The sequence below is a fragment of the Suncus etruscus genome, chromosome 2, assembly GCF_024139225.1.
Source record: "Suncus etruscus isolate mSunEtr1 chromosome 2, mSunEtr1.pri.cur, whole genome shotgun sequence".
In the NCBI taxonomy this organism is placed as follows: domain Eukaryota; kingdom Metazoa; phylum Chordata; class Mammalia; order Eulipotyphla; family Soricidae; genus Suncus; species Suncus etruscus.
The window spans coordinates 108,740,604-108,761,485 of NC_064849.1; positions in this window are offsets into that span (position 1 = coordinate 108,740,604).

Here is a 20,882-nt window from a genome sequence, read left to right on the forward strand (position 1 = left end):
TGAGGTGAGGCAAAAAATTATGATATAGGTACTGGACATTTTTGGATGATAATAAAAAGTTACATCTCAGTAAATGAGTAAAGATTAAACAATAGGAATTATAAGTATAGCTCAAGCAATAAAACACATCACTGCATGTGTGTGTTAGAAGATCCAGTCTTGGGTACCACATATGCACCCTACAGCCAGAACATCTGGTTGTATATCTCCAATAGGCATCATAAATTAACACCAGAAAATACTAACCTACAAATTTTTAAAAGATTCCTTTGATCTATAACTGTAATTTCTAATTGTCAGTTATTGGACACTCTGCTGTAAAAATATTTCTAACTGAATAAAAGAGGAGATGAAAGCAGTTTTCTTCAATTCTTGATTATAGAACAAATCATTCAATTATAGTTTGTCTTATTTAATATGCTTTATATGTTTTCTATATAAAAAAAGCACATTATGATTTTTTGTCTAATTAAAATATGGTTGAGCTGTCAAACTATGAAAATACCAGAGGATGTTTGCTTAAAATTATGGACAGTAAAAAATATAAATGGTAATTATAATTTAATTTTAAATGAAAAAATTAAGAGGTAGTCTCCTAAAATATTTGATGATTATAATACAAAATTCTCTAGGTGGATGGAAAGGTAATACTGTGGGAATGAAAATGACCTTACACACAGTCAACTCAGGTTTGATCTCTGTCATCCCATATGGTCCCCAAGCATGGCCAGGAATCATTTCAAAGAATAGTCCCAAGAATAATACCTGAACACTTCCAGGATGGAGCACCCCCCCTGAAAATTAATTACATTCACAAATTGCACATTAAATCAATAGAATTTTAAGGTGCTATTTTTTATTTAGACAGTATCTACTAGAAGGTCAGCACTAAATAACAATCATAATACAAAATTATAGCAAATCAGCATGTTTTACAACTGTAACTGTGCAATATAATAAATCATATATTTTATTATTTTACCTTTCATATTAGTGGGGGGCTAAGAGCTAGCTTTTGTCCAGCTGTACAGGTTGATAGTTTGGTGTCCAAACCTATATCATAGTATTGCTTAGGTCCAGTGGTGCTAAAAAGCAACTAGGGAAATAATCCAAAGTATTTTGTGATTATGTAACTGTAGAGATCAAAACCTGGGCCCCTACAACATCATACTTGCATTCTAATCTGAGAACCATCTTTCTAGTCCTTTGCCATATAATTTTTATTAGAAAAATAAAACTAAAGTCAGGTATCACTAGCATTTTTCTTTCATCCCCAATTTTCCTCAGCCCAGTCTTTATTCTGACCCAAATGCTATTAGAAAAATAATCTTTTTTGAAAAATAATTTAATACCAAATTAGGTTAACCTGAATGATGTGCCCACCTTACTGTATACACTCAAGTATAAATCAGCCTGAGTATAAACCGACCCCACCCCAATTTTACCCTAAAAACTGGGAAAACTTAGTGAATCGAGTATAAGCCAAGGTGGAAAATGCAGCAGCCACTGGTAAATTTCAAAAATAAAAATATATACCCAAAACAATTACAATAATTGAGGAATCAGTAAATAAATAAGTAAATACATGATTACATTTACAATACATAGTTGTTTGATGTCCTGTATACCATTAACATACCACATTAACCCCTAGTATTCAATGGCAACTTTAACTGAATAAACCGTTTAAGACAGTAAAGCATTATAAATGCATGGTTAAAAATCCTGAATCCTTATACTCCAAAACCCCTGATTATAAGGATTTAGGATTTATAAACATTATTTACCCTACTTTACTGCCATAAATGGGTTTTTCATTTAATTAAATGTGGCATTGAGTAATGTGGGTTAAATAATTCAATAGCATACAGTTTAGTTTGGCCACCTATCCTCAACCATGACTTGTGGACTGAGCTGAAGAACCGCCTCCTCCAGCAGAAGGCAGAAGACGACTGGAAACTACATGCATTTGAGTGGGTGCGTGCCTACGGAATCAAATAACTTATATGACCCGAGGATAAGCCAAATTTGGGGTCTTATACTTGAGTATATAGGTACTTTGACTAAATTATAGAGGTAGCTAAAAGTTGTAACTCCATATAGCAAGACTGACAAGTAAAATGTCATTCTATGAACCAGGCATTGAAAATCAAAATGTTGTTTAAGGATGCTCAGTAAATAAAATACAATGTCCAGCTTCAAGAAATATTGAAGTATAACAAATAAACATGCAAATCAGTTTCAGTGCATAAAGCATATGCTATCAAAACTAAAATATAATTGTACATATTCATCCTAAAGCTTGAGAATCATTCAGAGTACTGAGGAAAAATACAATTAGAAAATAAGAACTCTAACACTTGGAAGAGAATAGACTTTATGAATTGAGCTAAAAACAAACAACCAAAAAAAAAAAAAAAACAAGTAAGTTTAGAAAAGAAAAACAAGTGCTCAGAGAAGTTTATTTTCCCAGAGGGCCAATAAAGAAATTTATCAAACTGTATTTGTTGCTCTTCTTATCCTTCATCTGATAATGTGCTTCAAAGCAAAGAGCAATTCCTAATTGAAAACAGAAGCTGTATATTTGGAATTACAAAGTATGTTGACTCCTTTATTTAGTACTTTTAATATTCTGATAGCTAAGTTTTTGTTTTGTCATGATTACTGAGAAATTACTGAAATTAAAGAAGTGAGACTAAAATAAATGATATAATTATCAAAGTGGACTGCAGAGATAATAGAGAAAAAAGGGCACTGCTGAAAAAAATGGAAGTGATCAAAAACAGAAAATTGTCATATATAAAATAGTTTTTTTTTTCCCTCCTAAGCACTAGAAAACTTCAGTCCTCAAATATAGCACTTTCTTAGGTGGGAAGTTTCCAAGAAACATTCTGTTTCTTGGTGTAAAATCAGTGCAGATGTCAAACATCTGATGGCGGAAAAGCAAAATTATATTTAGCTTCAACCCAGACTTTTTTGGAGATTGAGATTTACGTTTACTTCCAGAGGCATATGTTCACTTTGAATGTTAGTGTGTTGATGAGGAATGAAGAAAAATATTTTAAGGTAACAATCCTAAAGGCAACAGGAATTGACAACAAATAACATTTGTTGTTAAAATACTAAAGAGTATCCAATCTAAATAAGTTAATATGAATAAAACTATAGTTTTAGTAGATTCACTTACCCTAGAAAATTGCATATAACTAATATAAAGGCATATTTCTTTATTCTACAAAAAGAAATAATATGAAAGAGGGAATAATTAAGCAATTTTGAAGAAATTTAAGCAAGTTTAATTTAGAGAATATCTTCTTCATTGCACATGTAACTAGATTATTTATATGTTACTCAATCTGTCATAAAAACTCATCATTTATATTTGGATCCCAACTACTCAATGTGCAAATATATTAGCATCTCATTTGACATTAAAAATAAATTTCTTATAATAAAAATATTATATATTATAATTATTATAATGAAAAATAGATAACTCTAAACAAACACTACTTTCTTGTTGCAATTTCAAGACTGCTAGAATGAATGATACTTCCCCAACTCAAGTTCTGCTGTTTGTTGTAACTGTGGTTCCTGAAAGTTTATAAACCTTCACCTAATTATTTTAGAAGTAAATATGTTTTTTAAAGGTGTTGTATATTTGTTTGTTTGTTTATAATTTTATCCAGAAATTCTCGGGTTCTGCACTCAACAATTATTTTTTGGTTTTGTTTTACTTTGTTTTGGGGTCACTTCTGACTCAGGGGTTACTCTTAGATTTGCTCTCAGAAATCACTCTTGGCAGGCTGAAGGGTTCATGTGGAATGCTGGGGATCAAACCCAGGTCAGGTGCTTGCAAGGCAAATCTCCTACCTACTATACAACCACTCCTGCCCCTGCACTCGGGAATTATTCCTGGTGGTGATTGAGGAAATATATGGGGTGCCAAAGGTCAAATTTGAGTTGGTAAACTGCAAAGCAAGCACCCTACCTGCTGAACTATCTCTCTAATGACAATTCCATTAGAATCAAAAACCAACCATTTGAAAAGAGTAAGACTTTGAGAAATTATGTGGGAGCCTGTGAACACTTATGGTAGGAATGTAAATTAACAAGTCACTGTAAGAAATGTGCAGAGGTTGATAAAATATTCAAAATAAAATTACCATATTATCCACTAATTGCACTTATGGCTACACAGCCTAATTTAATGACCTTTATATTTCAAAGATCCATCTTAAATATTACTAATTTCTTTTCCACGTTATTCAAAATAAACAGAATAAAAATAAATTTAAAGATGGGCATTTTTTACATGTTAACAGCAATGCCCCAAATGCAGATAATTTCAATGTGGAAAACAGCAACTGTCTGTAAAGCAGAATTGTGGTTTCTGGGGAGGGGGTTGGAGGGTAGACATAATGAAATGATAGTCAAATGTTTCAAAATTTCATCAATCCAAGAAAAAAGTCTAAATATTAATTGTTCATCATAGTAGTTACATAAATAATACCACATGAAATACCTAAAAAATTTTCAGAATTCAGATCTTCTCAACACACATATACATAATGGTAAGTAACAATGATGTTGAACTGATAAATAAGGAATATAGATTTTTAATATCTTCAAAATGTACTAAAGTTTAAATCAATATATAAAACCATTGTTTGGTACATAATCTATATAATTTATATATGGCAAAGATGACTCAATACATATGTTTTTATTTTAAAATGTACTGACTACCATTACAGGGAGACAAGAGGGCTGTTGTGAGAGGGTTTTTGGAGATAGTGGTGGAATGATACAAACACTATGGCAGAGGGCAGAGGGTTGGAATTATGCATGAAACCCTATATTTAACATAATTACAAATCATGGCATCTAAAATAAAAAATTTAAAGTCACAAACAAGTATTTTTTGTAAAATATTCTTTACAATAATAAATAAAACAAGAATATCTGCATAGAAAATAGGCAGAGATTTCCCTACATAAATAAACAAAAAATCTGATATTAGAAATATGTTGAGTTCTCAGCTCTGTCCTGACACCACTTCCAGAGACAGCCTTTGATTCTGCAAACTGAGAGCTACTCTCTGGACAGCCCTCCACTCAAGAGGCTGCCAGCCCCGGCCCCTTCTGACCAACTAGCTAAAAACCCAGGTGTTTTCATGTTACCTTTCTCAGACTTCGGGTGTCTGCTACAAACCCAGGTTATTACTTGTGCTTCCAACCAACTGCCTATAAATCATAGATTCCCAGAAAATCATAGGTTCCTATCAAACCTTCTTAGGTTTGATGAATTGGCTACAATAACTCACAGAAACCTGTTCAACCAGTAAACTACCCATTAGTTATACCTGCTGCAAAACAGCAGCCAAAAGAAGAGTAATACAGGGCTAGATATGGTGAAAGGACCCAGAACTTTCAAGTCCTTTACAAAGAATATCATTTGTAGAATAGGTACTTGTATTCACCATTAGCATCAGAACACAATCTTTAGTTCCTATTCCCTTCCTAAAAATAAGGAATAAAACTAAATTTCTCTTATTTATATTGGTTTCTGTGGTAATTTGTCACCCACCCTCAGCAGTGCTCAAAAGTTAAAATTCCAAGCTGTGAGGCAACTATAAATTGAGGATTATCAATGAAAACCAAATATGCATGAAAAATGTTTGAGCATCTGCCTGACTAGGAATATATGTGTATGTAATCTATAACCATATATTGTAATTCTGAAACAATAAAAAACCAAGTAAAATATTGTTCAGAATTATACAAGTAAAACTATTTTTAAACCTTGATAAAAATTTCCTTACAAACTATGTGACAATGTGGGTTTAGTTAGTCAAGGGGAACAGAATAGAGGTAATAGCAATATAACTTAATGTAATAAACTTTAATTGAAACATAGATTCCCAGATAATTCTTGTAATTTCACACTTCAGAATTTATATCTTTGTTCTACATATCCTTTGATATTTGTCAAATATTAGTAACTTATAAAAGGAGCAGAGAAGTTAAAAACTGATTCATGTATTCGTGGGTCTAGTTTAGGAAGGGTAATTGTGTACAAGTAAACCTTGTCTTCCTTTTGTATGCAAATAAGTCAGGTCTCAGAATTCCTGCATCATAAGAGGAGTTGGCATTATAAGACCAAGAAAATATCCGGGAGATAAGTGTAGTGAGATTTTTTTTTTATGGTTTTTGGGTCACACTCGGCAGCACTCAGGGGTTACTCCTGGCTCCAGGCTCAGAAATCGCTCCTGCAGCTGGAGGACCATATGGGATGCTGGGATTCAAACCAATGACCTTCTGCGTGAAAGGCAAACGCCTTACCTCCATGCTATCTCTCCGGCCACATGATGAGAATTCGGTGATGAGAATTCTTACTGAATCCTCGGGGTCATTGAAAACACAAGGAAACAAAATCAAACCTAGACATACCAATGGTGCTGAAAGACGGCACATCTGGTGAGCCACATTGAGCAAGACAGCAATTACTGCAAGCCAGAATTTAAGTAGTAAGAAAACAGAGATACTATAGGGACACATTCAAATATTCAATATGTCAGTCTGTTAAGGGAATGAGAAAATTAACCCCAGGCAAAGAGAAAATATTGGCAGGAGACACGCCTGTTAAAGAAAAATTATGTGAAAGATGCAAAGGACTCTCAAAATTCAACATTAAAGAAATAAAACTCTTTAAGAAATGGGCAAAAGATCTGAAAAACAAAGAATATGCACAGATGTCAAATAAGATTATGAAAAGATTTTCAACATTCTGTGTAATTAAGTAACTACAAATGTAAACAATGAGATATCATTGCAGATGTATTAGAGTCGCCCAAAATCCTAACCACTGATACCACTACATGCTAGCAAGTATGAGAGACACAAGCATATCCATTCATTGCTGGTAGAAATGAAAACTGGTTCATCTACTTGGGGAACAGTTTGGCAGTGTCTCATAAGGCTAAATATACTTATAAAATTTAGCAATCTCAATTCCTGTTATATAAACAAATGAGCTGAAAACTTATGTCTATTTATATAAACAAATGAGCTGAAAACTTATGTCTATGCACACACCAAAAAAACCTGCACACAGATGTTTATAAACAGTGTTATGCATAATTGCTAAAACTTGGAAACAATGATATCTTTGAGTAGATAAAAGTATAACTAAACTGTGTAACATGAAAGAAATGGAGGAAATTTAAATTCATACTACAAAATGAAAGAAGCCAATGGAAATAAACTACATGATGCCATTATAATGGTGATGCAGAAAGGCAAAACTGTGGAGATATAAAATAATCACTCTAGCAGAAGTTAATGGCATGGGAAGACTAAACAGAACACAGAGTATAATTAGGGTCCTAAGGCTATTCTGTATGACATTACTATGGTGAAACCATATTATTACTCATTGTTCAAAACCTACAGAAGGTACACAAGAGTGAGCCCAAAGAAAAACTATTGACATTAGTTGATAATGATGTATTGGTAAATAACATCAATTATCACAAATGTACTGTTCTTTTTTGTTTGTTTGTTTTTTGTTTTTAGGTCACATCTGGCAATGCTCAAGGGTTACTCCTGGCTCTAAGCTCAGAAGTTGCTCCTGGCAGGCTCGGGAGACCATATGGGATGCCGAGATTCAAACCACCATCCATCCTGGGTAGACTGCATGCAAGGCAAACTCCCTACAACTGTGCTTTCTCTCTGGCCCCACAAATTTATTATTCTTATGAAAGCCTTGATAGTCAAATGAGGTCTTGCCTGTATGGACAAGGGATATAAGGCAACTCTGTCATTTCTGCTGACTTCTGCTATGAAACTACAACTGCTCAAATATATGTCTGTTTATTAAAAATCAAATGAGGGGCCAGAGCAGTTGTGCAAGCAGTAGGGCATTTGCCATGCACGTGTTTACCTAGGACAGACTGTGGTTCAATGTCCCAGGGTTTCACATGGTCCCCCAAGCCAGGGGCAATTTCTGAGCACATAGCCAGGAGTAAACCCTGAGCATCACCAGGCATGGCCCAAAAACTAAAAAAAAAAAAAAAAAAGAAAAATCAAATTAAAAATTTGAAAGATAAAGAAATCCAGCTAATGAGAAAAAAGGATTGTTTTTTCACAAGAACAGATATAAAATTTGACCAAAGATACGTAAAAATAGATAGTAACTCTACTTTAGCATTATATAAGAAAAAATCTAATTTAATCTGAAAAAAAACTGTAAAGTGTTTATATGAAAGAAGAAAACTGGATTAATAAAATAATCATGGGCAGAAAGATGAAGTGAATAGCTGTGCACAGCTGACCCAGGTTTGATTCCTATACTACCAGAATGACCTTTGAGCATAGAGCCGACGTGACCCTTGAAAATTGACAGGTGTAGTGCCAAAGCAAAAAATAATAATAATAACTAAATAATAAAACACATAACTAGGATCCAGTGATAATTATGAGGACTTAAGGGAAAATGTAACCTCAATGTACATATTCCTATTTTGAGATTATCTAGGCTTAAAACAGCAGTATTTCCCATAGTGTTCAGAAATTCATAAATCTGAATAGCTGTAACTAATTAACCTTTTTGTGTTGGCACTACAAGTGCATCTAAGAAGCAGCTTCTACTAAGTTTGAACCACTTTTACAGATGAATGGGAGAAGAAATGTCAAAAATTCTTTCAGTATATGGCAAGTCTTCTGACCCTATTAAACTAAGAGTTCATTATCTCAGCAAGTTTGCTTCAATTGAGATACATAGTCAATATGAGATACTCTAATTTCCTTTTTTTTTCTATTTTTTTGGGGGGCTACACCCAGTGCTGTTCTGGGGTTACTGCTGGCTATGTGCTCAGAAATTACTCCTGGCTTGGGGGATGAGGGGATCGCACCATGGTTCCTCCTAGATTAGTGCATGCAATCAAACACCCTACTGCTTGTGCCACTGCTCCAGCCCTGAGACTAGATTTTCTAAGGAACAACTAATGGAAAATGTCAGGAAACTCTCAAGGAAGCCATGTATGAGCCACGTAAGAGCCATGTAATAGCAAAGTATTATTATCCAGAATGCTGTTTTATAACCCAACACCTATGGCATGAATTCTCCTGGAAAAATCTGCTTCTTGTGATTATGATGTAGAAGATAAGCTGCATAACATCTCCATACAACGTAAGAGGCTAAAACAGTCCTCAAAGAAAGCAAATTGATTACAATAGAACACTTGGATAATCTCAGTAGAAACATCACAAGAATTAGTGGGGTCCCAGAGTTCCAGGAAGAAAATGTCAATGAGGAATCAGCACTCAAAATTTTGTTACCTGCAAGACACACATTTGAATAATCAGAGAAACATTGACTCAGAGTTGAAGGTTGGAGGACAATCATTCAAGCAAACACTACATACTAATAGCATACAACACAGACTTTAAGCTTAAAAAGGTTATGAGATACACATGGACATTTCTTAATATTTAAGGTATATATAAAACAAGAAATCACACTCTAAAAACATGAACTCAATGAGGGCCAGCAAAATATTTAAAACAACTGCTTAGATTTGAAGTAAAATAATAAAAACACAATAATAGTGGGAGACTTCAATACTGCCCTGTTATCCCTTGATAGATCAACTAGCCTGAAACTCAACAAAGATATACTGGCTCTGAAGGAAGAAATATATATATATATATATATATATATATATATATATATATATATAGAGAGAGAGAGAGAGAGAGAGAGAGAGAGAGAGAGAGAGAGAGAGAGAGAATAATCTCACTAATCACTGGAATATAAGAAAAAATGTAAAGATAAACATAGAATAATCTCACTAATCACTGGGATATAAGGAAAATAAAAGACAGTGTGGGGATGATATCTAGAGATAATAGAGATGAAAATCAGGAGGACCATTTCTTGGTAGGTAATTTGCCACAAAAGCAGAGAGTTCTACTAGAGTAGAAAAGGTTTAATGTGGAAAGGACATCCATTCATGTCACCCCTTCAAAACCACAAGAGAAGGGGGGAGCAAAAGTCAGAGAGCAAATGAGTGAGAAAGAGTAGAAGTAAAAGAAGAAAAAGAGAGGCAGATGTATGGAAGGGAAAAGTGTATCAGGGAGAGAGAGGGAAACAGTTGACATTCGTGGTAGGAAATGCACATTGGTGAAGGTTGTTATATATTATGTGACTATAACTCAATCATGAACAATTTTATCTGTGGAAAAACTGCATTATGAACATCTTGTAACCATGGTGTTTAAAGTTAAAAAAAGAATAAAATAATAAAGAGTAAAAGGGTCTATATACATTAAAAAGCTTATTATAAGAGTCACAAGTAGTAGAACAGTGGTAGGGCATTTGTTTTTAAGCAGCTGACCCAGGACAGCCTATATGGTCCCCCAAACTAGGAGCTATTTTTGAGTGCAGAGCCAGCAGTAACCCCTGAGCACCACCAGGTGTGACCCAAAAACAACAACAAAGCCCCCTAAATATCTAATAATAAATGAAAAGAAAAAGAAATGTGGTACATATATATGTATATATATATAATGAAATACTACTCAACTAAAAGAAAACATGAGATATGGATGCAGTTGATATATTGTATGTAAAGTCAAATAACTCAAATTGAGGAGAGAACTAGATGAGGCCTCTCATTTGTATTACAGAGAGAGATAAAACAAGAGAACAGATATTACTGACTGATGATAACCCTTGACCTTAGATTAATAATCTCAGATTACCAAGCATTAATGAAGAGGTCTAAAGTTGCCACCCTGGTGGAGAATTTTAGGCACTTTGATTATGCTAGGGTGCAGTAAGTCTGTATATGAATATCGTAAACATTAACACTACACTAAATCTTACCTAAATTATAATTTAAAATTTAATTCTAAATAAATTATTTTGAAGTTATCTCAAGGACGATAGTGCAAGTAATAAACCATATATGTAGCATGTTTTTAAGTCAAAGCTTTTAGTCCCATACCCACCATTGCTTGACCTACAGGTGGTTCCAGGAACAGCAAACATATTTCTTATAAAGCCTATTCTAACTATTATACTACCCAAAATGAAACATTAACCAGAGATACCCACAGAATTATCCACTCATGACTATAGAACAGAAATTATATATTGATACATACAAAACATTTTTACAGATGTACAGTTTTAGTTGGGACTACAAAGCTAAATAAATTTAAAGTTCTTACATATCATAAAGTAAATTTCTGATAAAATAAATTATTATGGCAATAATAGTCAAAGAAAATAGAGTTAAGTGCACACAGAACTTAACAACAGGGGAGTGAAGTTAGGACAGAGCAGGGACTGTTATGAAAATGATAGTTGGGAATGATCACTGTGGATAAGAATTAGTTCTGAAAGGAGATAAAGTGATATTCATTATATTCCTTCTGTAACAATATTGCAAAACCACGGTAGAAAACAGTAGAGAGAACAAGAGAGTGGAGGAAGAAGAGAATGAAAGAAGAGGAAGAAAGAAGAAAGAAGAGAAAAGTAGAAGAGAGAGAAAAAAGATGAAAGAAGACAGAAAGAGGAAGAAGGTAGAAGAAAGAAGAAAAAGGGAAGAGAAAGAAGAAGAGGAGGAGGAGAAAAGGATCATCTGCTATAAAGGTGTAGGAAAAGCCAAGAGGAATATTGATGGAGGGAAATGTGCACTGGTGAAGGGATGGTATTGGATATTGTATGATGAAAACTCAGTCATTAACGTCTTTGTAACTATGTATCTCATGGTGATTCAATTAAAAGTTTTATTTTAAAAATGGAAAAGAAAGAACTAAATTAGCAATCCACAAGACATAATTATAAAGAATCATAAATATGTGACAATTTAATAACCAAATTCCTAATACCTACACTTACCAAAATTCTCGTCTGATCATTCAAATATCCTTTCTGAAATAACCACTTCTCCCAAAAATTCAGGGATACTTTTAAATATTTTGAACTGAATAAATTAAAGATGTCAGTATTTATGGACACTACTAACCTAGCGTATACAAGGTCAAATGCAATATGAAACACAAATTAAAAGCAAAGGAAAGTATCAAACAAAAATATTATTTTACATCTTAAGAAGTGGACTCCAGGGCCAGCAAAATAATGCAGCAATTAGGTAGGGTACTTGCCTTGCATATGGCTAATTTTATTTTAATGCCAAACACCCCATATGGTTCACTGGGGCAGAGAGCCAAAATAAGCATTGAGAAATGGGTGGTTTGAGCCCCAGTAATAAAAAAATAAAGTAATAAAATTAGAAGCACTGGATAAATTTACCAAGGTGTTCTAGGTTCTGTCTGTCTGTTACAAAACTGTAAGTGTATCAGCTTTCCCAATAATCATCTGACAACAAATCTCACCACCTTAGCACAGTTCTTATCAATTTCCTGTTCTTTTCTCTATTAACTACATCATCATAATAACACAATAATATATTGAAGAAAGGCGCTATAAAAATTTTTGCCCATAAAAGTGTTGTGTTTCAGGGCCAGAGAAATAGAAAACAATCTAAGCTGGTTGCTTTGCATGCAACAGATCCTGGTTCAATCTCTAGTACTGCATAGGATTCCAACTGCATACTGTCAAGAGTGGTCACTGAGAACAAATCTATGAGTAATTTCTGAGTGGAACCAGTAGTACATCGCAAGATACACTGTATTTTCTGCATAATTATGAGATTAAGAAAATAAATGAAAAAATGGTAACATTGGAAAAAGTTGTCTCTACATCCAGAGTTAGTTATGATGATGCTTATAAATTTACAAAACAATTTTACTCAGACAAAACCAAGACCTGATATGTTGCACTCTCCTTTTTTAATTGGATTGAAAAAGAAAAACACACTTAATTAGTTTCAGAATGGCTTTTTCGGCTAGTGCAGAATTGTATCCAAGTACTAGAAATAAGAAAGCATTATTCTATTTAAAAGTCTATTTAACCTGGATAAAGTTGCACAATATGTGATAACTCAATTTAAATTTAAATTTATATCTTAAAAACATATAATGATGGTTATAAACTCCTTACCAAAAGAATGTATTGAGTTATTATTGATTTTGATGCATAAATTAAAATGTTTCTTGAAAAAAACTTTTAAATAATATTTTTATTTAATCACCTTGTTTACAAACATGATTGTGGTTGGGGTTCAATCATATTATGAGGACACCCCCCATCACTAGTGCAACATTCCCACCACCAATGTCCCAAATATCCCTTTTCCCCACCCCGCCCCCACCTGTACTCTAGACAGGCTTTCTACTTCCCTCATACATTGTCATTGTTAGGATAGTTCACAATGTAGTTATTTCTCTAACTAAACTCATCACTCTTTGTGGTGAGGTTCATGAAGTGGGCTGTAACTTCCGGCCCTCCTCTCTTTTGTCTCTGGAAATTATTGCAAGAATGTCTTTCATTTTTCTTAAAAACCATAGATGAGTAAGACCACTCTGCATCTTTACTCAGAGTTTTCAAAATAGAATATAGCAAAAACAATAATAAATATAAAATCAACCTCGGGCTTTCTCAGGGACATCTTGCTAATTCTTCTGTGAATTGGAAGTCTGAAAACTACCTGAAATGGACTCCAAAGTACCAACTTGAAAAAAACCATCCTTTCAACACTCCAGTTCTAATATAGTAAAACTTTCCCCTCATATGTGCCTGGAAAAGCTCTGTTATTTGTTGCCAAAATAGCAGAAGAAGGAGGCCCAGATGTAGAAGCAATTCCTAGCAGGCCCCAGATGAATATTGAGTGTAAACTCTGTCAGGCACAACTTTTATAGTCTTTTTTGATTATTCTTTTTTACTAGAGAAGGTGGGATGTCTCTCAATGACTAAGCAAACCCAGAGAACAGACATAAAGGGACACATATTGAGAAATTATTTCAAATTGAATATGAAATCAAGTTGTCTGCTAGAATGCTCAGCTACATGTTTTAAAATCTCTAGATTCACATACAGTGTGGGTGGCAAATGCATTGCAGAGCTCGATAAAGTCCCCAAACTGGTGTTTTGGCACTTTTCCCTGAAAGAGAAAATTATCAAACAAATTATTCCCAAAGTTCCATTTCTTAAATACAAATTTTATGGAACTAGAGAAATAGTATAGCAAATAGGTGCTTGCCTTGCACCCAAGTTCGACTTTTGGCAGCCCAGATGGTCCTTCAAGTCCCACTGGAAGTGATCACTGAACAGAGAGCCAGGAGTTAGACATGAGCATTGCCATGTCTAACTATATAAATAAAATAAATGAAATTCAGCCACAATATAAATAAGATAATGAAATGAAATTCAGATGCCAACCAAACTTTAAGGAACTTCTAGTCAACAGTGGAGCCACGTGTATTTTAAACATCTTATTTTCTCAAAATATATCAAATCCACCAAAAAAAGCCTTGCCATCTTAAAAAATGTGTATAAAAGCACACTGCTGAGTTAGAACTAATTGTCTTTGAAATTATTCATTTTTTCACAATCCATTTTAATCTATACATCAGTGAATGTGTTAAAACTTGCCATTAAGCTATCTACTCACAATAATCTTTTTAGCACTCTTCTATTTTATATCTCTATGGTACCTTTTTAAATATAGCTGACTATACAAGATCTCTTAGAATTCTACTGCCTAGGGTGAGATTCATGACGGAATATTCATGACACTGACCTTAAAATTCAATCTATATTACCTAAGAGATAGGAAATTATATTTTGACTAAATACAAATAAATAGGTAGTTTGGGGCCATAATCAGGAGTACTCACACTTATCCTGTCTCTGCTCAGAATTACTCTTAGCCTGGCTCGGAACAAAAGTTGTGGTTTCATGGATCAAACCCTGATTGATTACATGTAGGACAAGCCCTTACCCACAGTGTTATCATTCCAAGTCCAGTTTTTAGTCATCTCAGTGTATTGATTTGTTGTATATATAGAACATAAAAATGCTCTTTTATATTTTTTGTCCTCTCCTGTTAGTAGAAATTAAGATTTACTTTCCTTTGCATAATCACCTTATCAAAACTATCCCATCAATTGTCAGTATTCTCTTGCATTAAATGACTGAGTCACCAAAATGTATTTATATTGGTTACCTTTAATGGCAAATCAGTTTGTGACATTGCATGCTCTGCCAGTGCTGTTGGAACAAGCCCCAAGCAGAGAGCCAGCATAAGTCCCACACAGTAGGATAAGGTCCAAAAACAAAACCCCAAATCTTTAAGTATCCCAGAGAATGAACAGTGACATTTATTTTAAATGCAGCTAACTTATTATTGACATGGAATACCCATGCCAACATGACTCCATAGAAGTAAATGGGTTTCCTTTGTGATAGAGGGATCTAAATTATGAGGTCATTCTCAAAGATCACTCTAAAATAATTAACTCTCCACTTCCATAACAATTAATCCTTGGGGTTAAAGCGATAGTAGAGCAGATAGGGTATTTGCCTTGCATAGGAGAGACCCAGGCTAGATCCTTAGCACCCTATAGGGTCCCCAAGACTGTCAGCCCTAACCACCAACCAGGTGTGTCCAATTATGCCACATGAAAAAAAATTGTTATTGATTATGGCTTGTAAACAGGCCATTAATAGGAATTATGCTGCTGATAGGAATAAAGTTTGCTTGGCTCTCTATTAAGAAGATCAAACACCATTTTCAAAATGCAACATATCTATACATAATAATATTAAATAATATTACCAGCTGATTTCTATTGTAATATAATATATTTAAAGATGATCCAAATGCAAGCTTTGGTCTCTGTCTCTTCAATTCAGAAAGGTATCTATCCTGTGAAAAGAATTTCAGTTTTTTTTCTAAACAGAAGCTTTTGAAGAAAAGAGAACCTAACACTAGAGAAACTAGATAAAATTCTACATTGGTATTATCTAGTTCTCTTTCCTCTGGTTCCATAACCACCAAACTCCAATTTTGCACTTGCTTGTAAATTTTCTGAGAGAGAATGTGCTGACCAGCTGTATTTCCTTCCTCCTGGCAGATCTATTTCTAATTATGAATTAATGAACTAGCCTTCTGGCTTATCATGAGTCTCTCATGAGTTTCATTACTATGAGTCAGTTCCCCTGAGTCAGATGGAGTTGGTGTTTAATGATGGGATTGAATTTTTGGACTTACTATTGTGAAAATCCAATCCCTAAGGACCACAAGTGCCACTGAGGTATCACAAGCCTAAAGAACATGCCTAAAGTTCCCTGTGGCCTTTTAATATGTCTCTTTAAATGAAATATACAAATATATTTTAAAGGCAATGATTTATTTTTAAAACTTCAGGGAAAAATCATAAGTTATCTAAGGTAGGTAGACAAATCATAGGAGATAGGCCTTCTGCACTCTATTTTGGTCCTGTCTCTTGGTCTGTCTAAAAGTGCAAAGTGAAGCACAAATCTAGCATTTATCCACTGAACTTGATCAACTAGATATTTAAGTCTCTGTTAAATCAGGCCACAAAACTTGAGTGTTAACAACTCCAAGAATGTTTACTCTCTTAGACAATTACAACTGTCCTTGGGGTCCTCAAACATTTTAAACAGGGGGCCAGTTTACTGTCCTTCAGACTGTTGGAGGGACAAATTATAGTAAAAACAAAAATTATGAACAAATTTCTATGCACACTGCATATATCTTATTTAGAAGTGAAGAAACAAAATGGGAATAAATACAATATGTGGCCCGTGGTCCGTAGTTTGAAGACCCCTGGAGAAAGACAAGAACATGTTATGTTCATTCTTATGATACAACTCACATGTTTAAAAATAAAGATTAAATTTTAGAAAAGTAGTCATTTGTTCATAGTTATCTGGTGGAAACTGAAATTGTTTAAGATTAAAACTTAATGAATTACATAAATCACTATTTAGAATATATACTGTCACACTAAAACTTTGAAGATTTTTTTATTTGTTTCAACAAAATATCTCTCTTTTTTATGGTTTTATTTGTGCCACACCAGGTGACACTCAGGGGTTACTTCTGGCTATGCGCTCAGTAATCGCCCCTGGTTTGGGGGACCATATGGGATGCCAAGGGATCCAACCATGGTCGACCCTAGGCTAGGGCGGGCAAAGCACCACTGCTCCGACCCAACAAAATATCTCTTAATGGATTGATTTCTGGCCTAATGGGTTACAAATATTAGACTTATAGAACTTCATTACAAATGGCATTGATTTTCCTGTATGATATATAGTCACAAAAAGATTAATATTTTGTATCTCTACCACATGTATAACACTACAATCACAAAACAGTCATAACATAAATGCTTGTCAATGCTGAATTAAAATATGGAAATATATATCTCCATGCACATGAATATACATGCAATGAAATATTATTTGGAATGTATTATATTCCATTTAAAAATAAAATCTTGGCATTTACATTCTGGATAAGCCTGAAGGATTTTGTGCTAAATGAAAAATAATAGAGAATAAAAGATAAACTATGGAATATTTTTACTGTCAAGCTAGAAAAATCAAATGGTGACTGCCAGAGGCAGGAGATTAAATAAAAAATAGTTATGGAACACACACTTCCTATTATAAAATAAATAAAGTTCTGGGATCAAAATAGTAATCAAAGTCAACCCAAAAACAAAAGCCCAGGCCCAGATGGACTAACGAGTGATTTCTTTTAACCTTTAAGAAAATCTCCCACCAATTATTTTCAGGCTCTTCCAGGAAACTGAAAAAAAATCATAACCACTCCCACAGAGTTTTTATGATGAAAACATCACCCTGAAGTGAAAAGCAGAGATGCCACAAAAATAAAACTACAGGCCTATAACCCAAATAAATACAGATGCAAAAATCCCTAACAAAACACTAGCAAATAGAAAACAGCAACTAGTCAAAAATATTATATATCATGATCAAGTGGATTTATCCTGAATATACAAGGACACAGGTCAATCAAAGTAAATATACCATATCAATAAAAGAAAAACTAAAAATCCTATGATCAGGCGCCGGAGTGATGGTACAAGTGGTAAGGCGTCTTGTTCAAGCTAGCCTAGGATGGACTGCGGTTCAATCCCCCAATGTCCCATTTGGTCCCCCAAGCCAGGAGCAATTTTTGAGTGCATAGTCAGGAGCAACCCCGGAGCATGACTGTGTAGCCAAAAAATAAAACAAAAAAAAATCCTGTGATCATATAAGTAGATATAGAAAATCAATTACTCCAGAATCAGTTACTAGGCTATCATATATAAGATATAGTAATAAAGATATAAAGTGGAACAAGGACAACCTCTTCAACCAGTGGTTTTAGGAAAACTAGTCAGGTATGTGCAATAAAATGAACTCAGTCTTCTTTCTTATGTCATGCCCAAAAGTCCAGTCAAAAATGGACTAAAAACCTAGATATCAGATTTGAGTTTAAGTATAGGGAGGAAAACAGCAAAAGTTTCCATGACACTAAAGATAAAGCACATTTGAGGAGAAAATACCACTGGCCAAGCAAGTGAAAGCAAAAGCAAACAAATTGGACTACGTTTAACTAAGACGTTTCTTTTTTTTTCCAACATGCACCAGTTTTTTTTAATTAATATCTTTATTTAAACACCTTGATTACAAACATGATTGTAGTTGGGTTTCTGTCATGTAAAGAAAACCCCCTTCACCAGTGCAACATTCCCATCACCAATGTCCCAAATCTGGTTTCTTTACTTCAAAGGAATGGATGAACAAGAAATAAAGATAGTCTATAGAATGAGAGAATTTGTTTATCCAACATTTATCTGGTAAGGGGTTAGTATCAAACATATATCATGCATGAGTAAAACTTTATAAGGAAAAAAATATCTAACTCTATTAAGAAATAGAGAAGAAATAAACCATAAGTTCCTTGAAGGAGAAATACAAATGTTTTAAAGGTAAATAACAAATTATTCTGCATCACTAATCATCAGTGAGAGGCAAATTCAAACATTGATATATCTCGCACCACAAAAACTAGCAGACTTCAAAATGGATAATAACAGTGCTGGCCTGTATGCAGGGGGAAAGGAACTCTCTTTTTCACTGCTGGTGGGAATGTTAACTTGTTCAGCCATTCTTGAAAATAATATGGAAGTACCAGGACCAAACAGCTGTATGAACATTAAGTGGAAATAAAAAATGATCAGACTTAAACACCAAACCTAAAGTCACCAACAACAGAATTGATACTCTACAACAAGCTATAGACAGAAGGGAACAGTTACACTAGCACTCCGGAGGGATAGGGCAAAAAAAGGAGATATGGGACACATGCTGGGTTAAAGTGGTGGAGGGAAGACAACCCTGGTGGTGGGAATGGCCCTGATTCATTGTCACTATGTACCTTAAATATTACTGTGAAAAATTTGTTATTCATTTTGGTTACAATAAAAATTATTAAAAAACAAAAAACTTTAGGAATTCAGTTTTCATTTAACCCAGCAACTCATTTCATATATATACCCCAAGAACCTATAAACAAATTACTAAAACATTATATGTCCCAAAAAATCCAATCATTGATTATTTAATTTTAAAGTGAACAAATAAAAATAAATCAAAGGAAGATTATTAAATAAAGATGTAGATATAAACCTAAAAGAAAATATTGCTCTCTGATAGTAGAGTATGTGTAATAACTAATATACATATTTATAGTTTACCTAGCATAAGTTTTAGCTACTCAAAGGTCATAGATAATAATCAGTATACAAAATAGAATATAATACTAAACTACTACCTGCACAACACAATTGTTATGTGTATTAAAATCCAGATAAATATATTCCAACTAATGAAGAAAAATTAGTCTTTTTATGGAATAGAATTATCAAGATAAAGATGAGTGGAAAAGGGCCCGGAGAGATAGCACAGTGGCGTTTGCCTTGCAAGCAGCCGATCCAGGACCAAAGGTGGTTGGTTCAAATCCCGGTGTCCCATATGGTCCCCCGTGCCTGCCAGGAGCTATTTCTGAGCAGATAGCCAGGAGTAACCCCTGAGCAATGCCGGGTGTGGCCCAAAAACCAAAAAAAAAAAAAAAAGATGAGTGGAAAATAATTTTACCATTGATTACTGGAATTAATGCATACTATTCTAATAAATGTGTGAATTGATGACTACCTCCCTAGAAAAAATGATATCAAAAGTGCTTATTAGAGTCCTCTAATGTTTTAACACATTTTTAATAGAAAGAAGTAATTAAATAAATTTTAGTTATAGGTAGTGAGATTGTAACAGACATATATACTAAACTTTAATATATTAAGAAAAACTTTATTATTTTTAATACAGAAAGAATGTACAGTGGATAAGCATGCACCACATGTCCCTGCTACCGAATTTGGTTCTCTGAAGATCAACAGAAGTGATCCTTGGGCACACACCAATAATAAACCCTGACTAATCTGTGACCCTAACACACACACACACACACACACACACACACACACACACACACACACAAACTAACTTTGTTTTCTAAAAACAAATAGGTACTTCACATAAATCTTTTTTTGTTTTTGTCAAGTTATATTTTTCATTTTAATTGAAGCTCTGGGTTTAATTAACATATGGCAAAGATATAATTGAAAATACTAAAAATAGCATTAACCTCTTTCAGTTTCTTGTTATTTTATTTCAATTGAGATAACTTATTTGAATGGTGTTATCATATATTATGGAGCTACAGTTGAAAAAACGCCTTGTATTGGGAATAGTATTTGAAATCATAAGCAAAAATAATTTTAAAATTTAACATTCCTAATTTTAGTTCTTTTATTCATCTTTTGAGACAAGATAGTTTGGAATGAAAGAAATTTAAAGAGATATAAGTG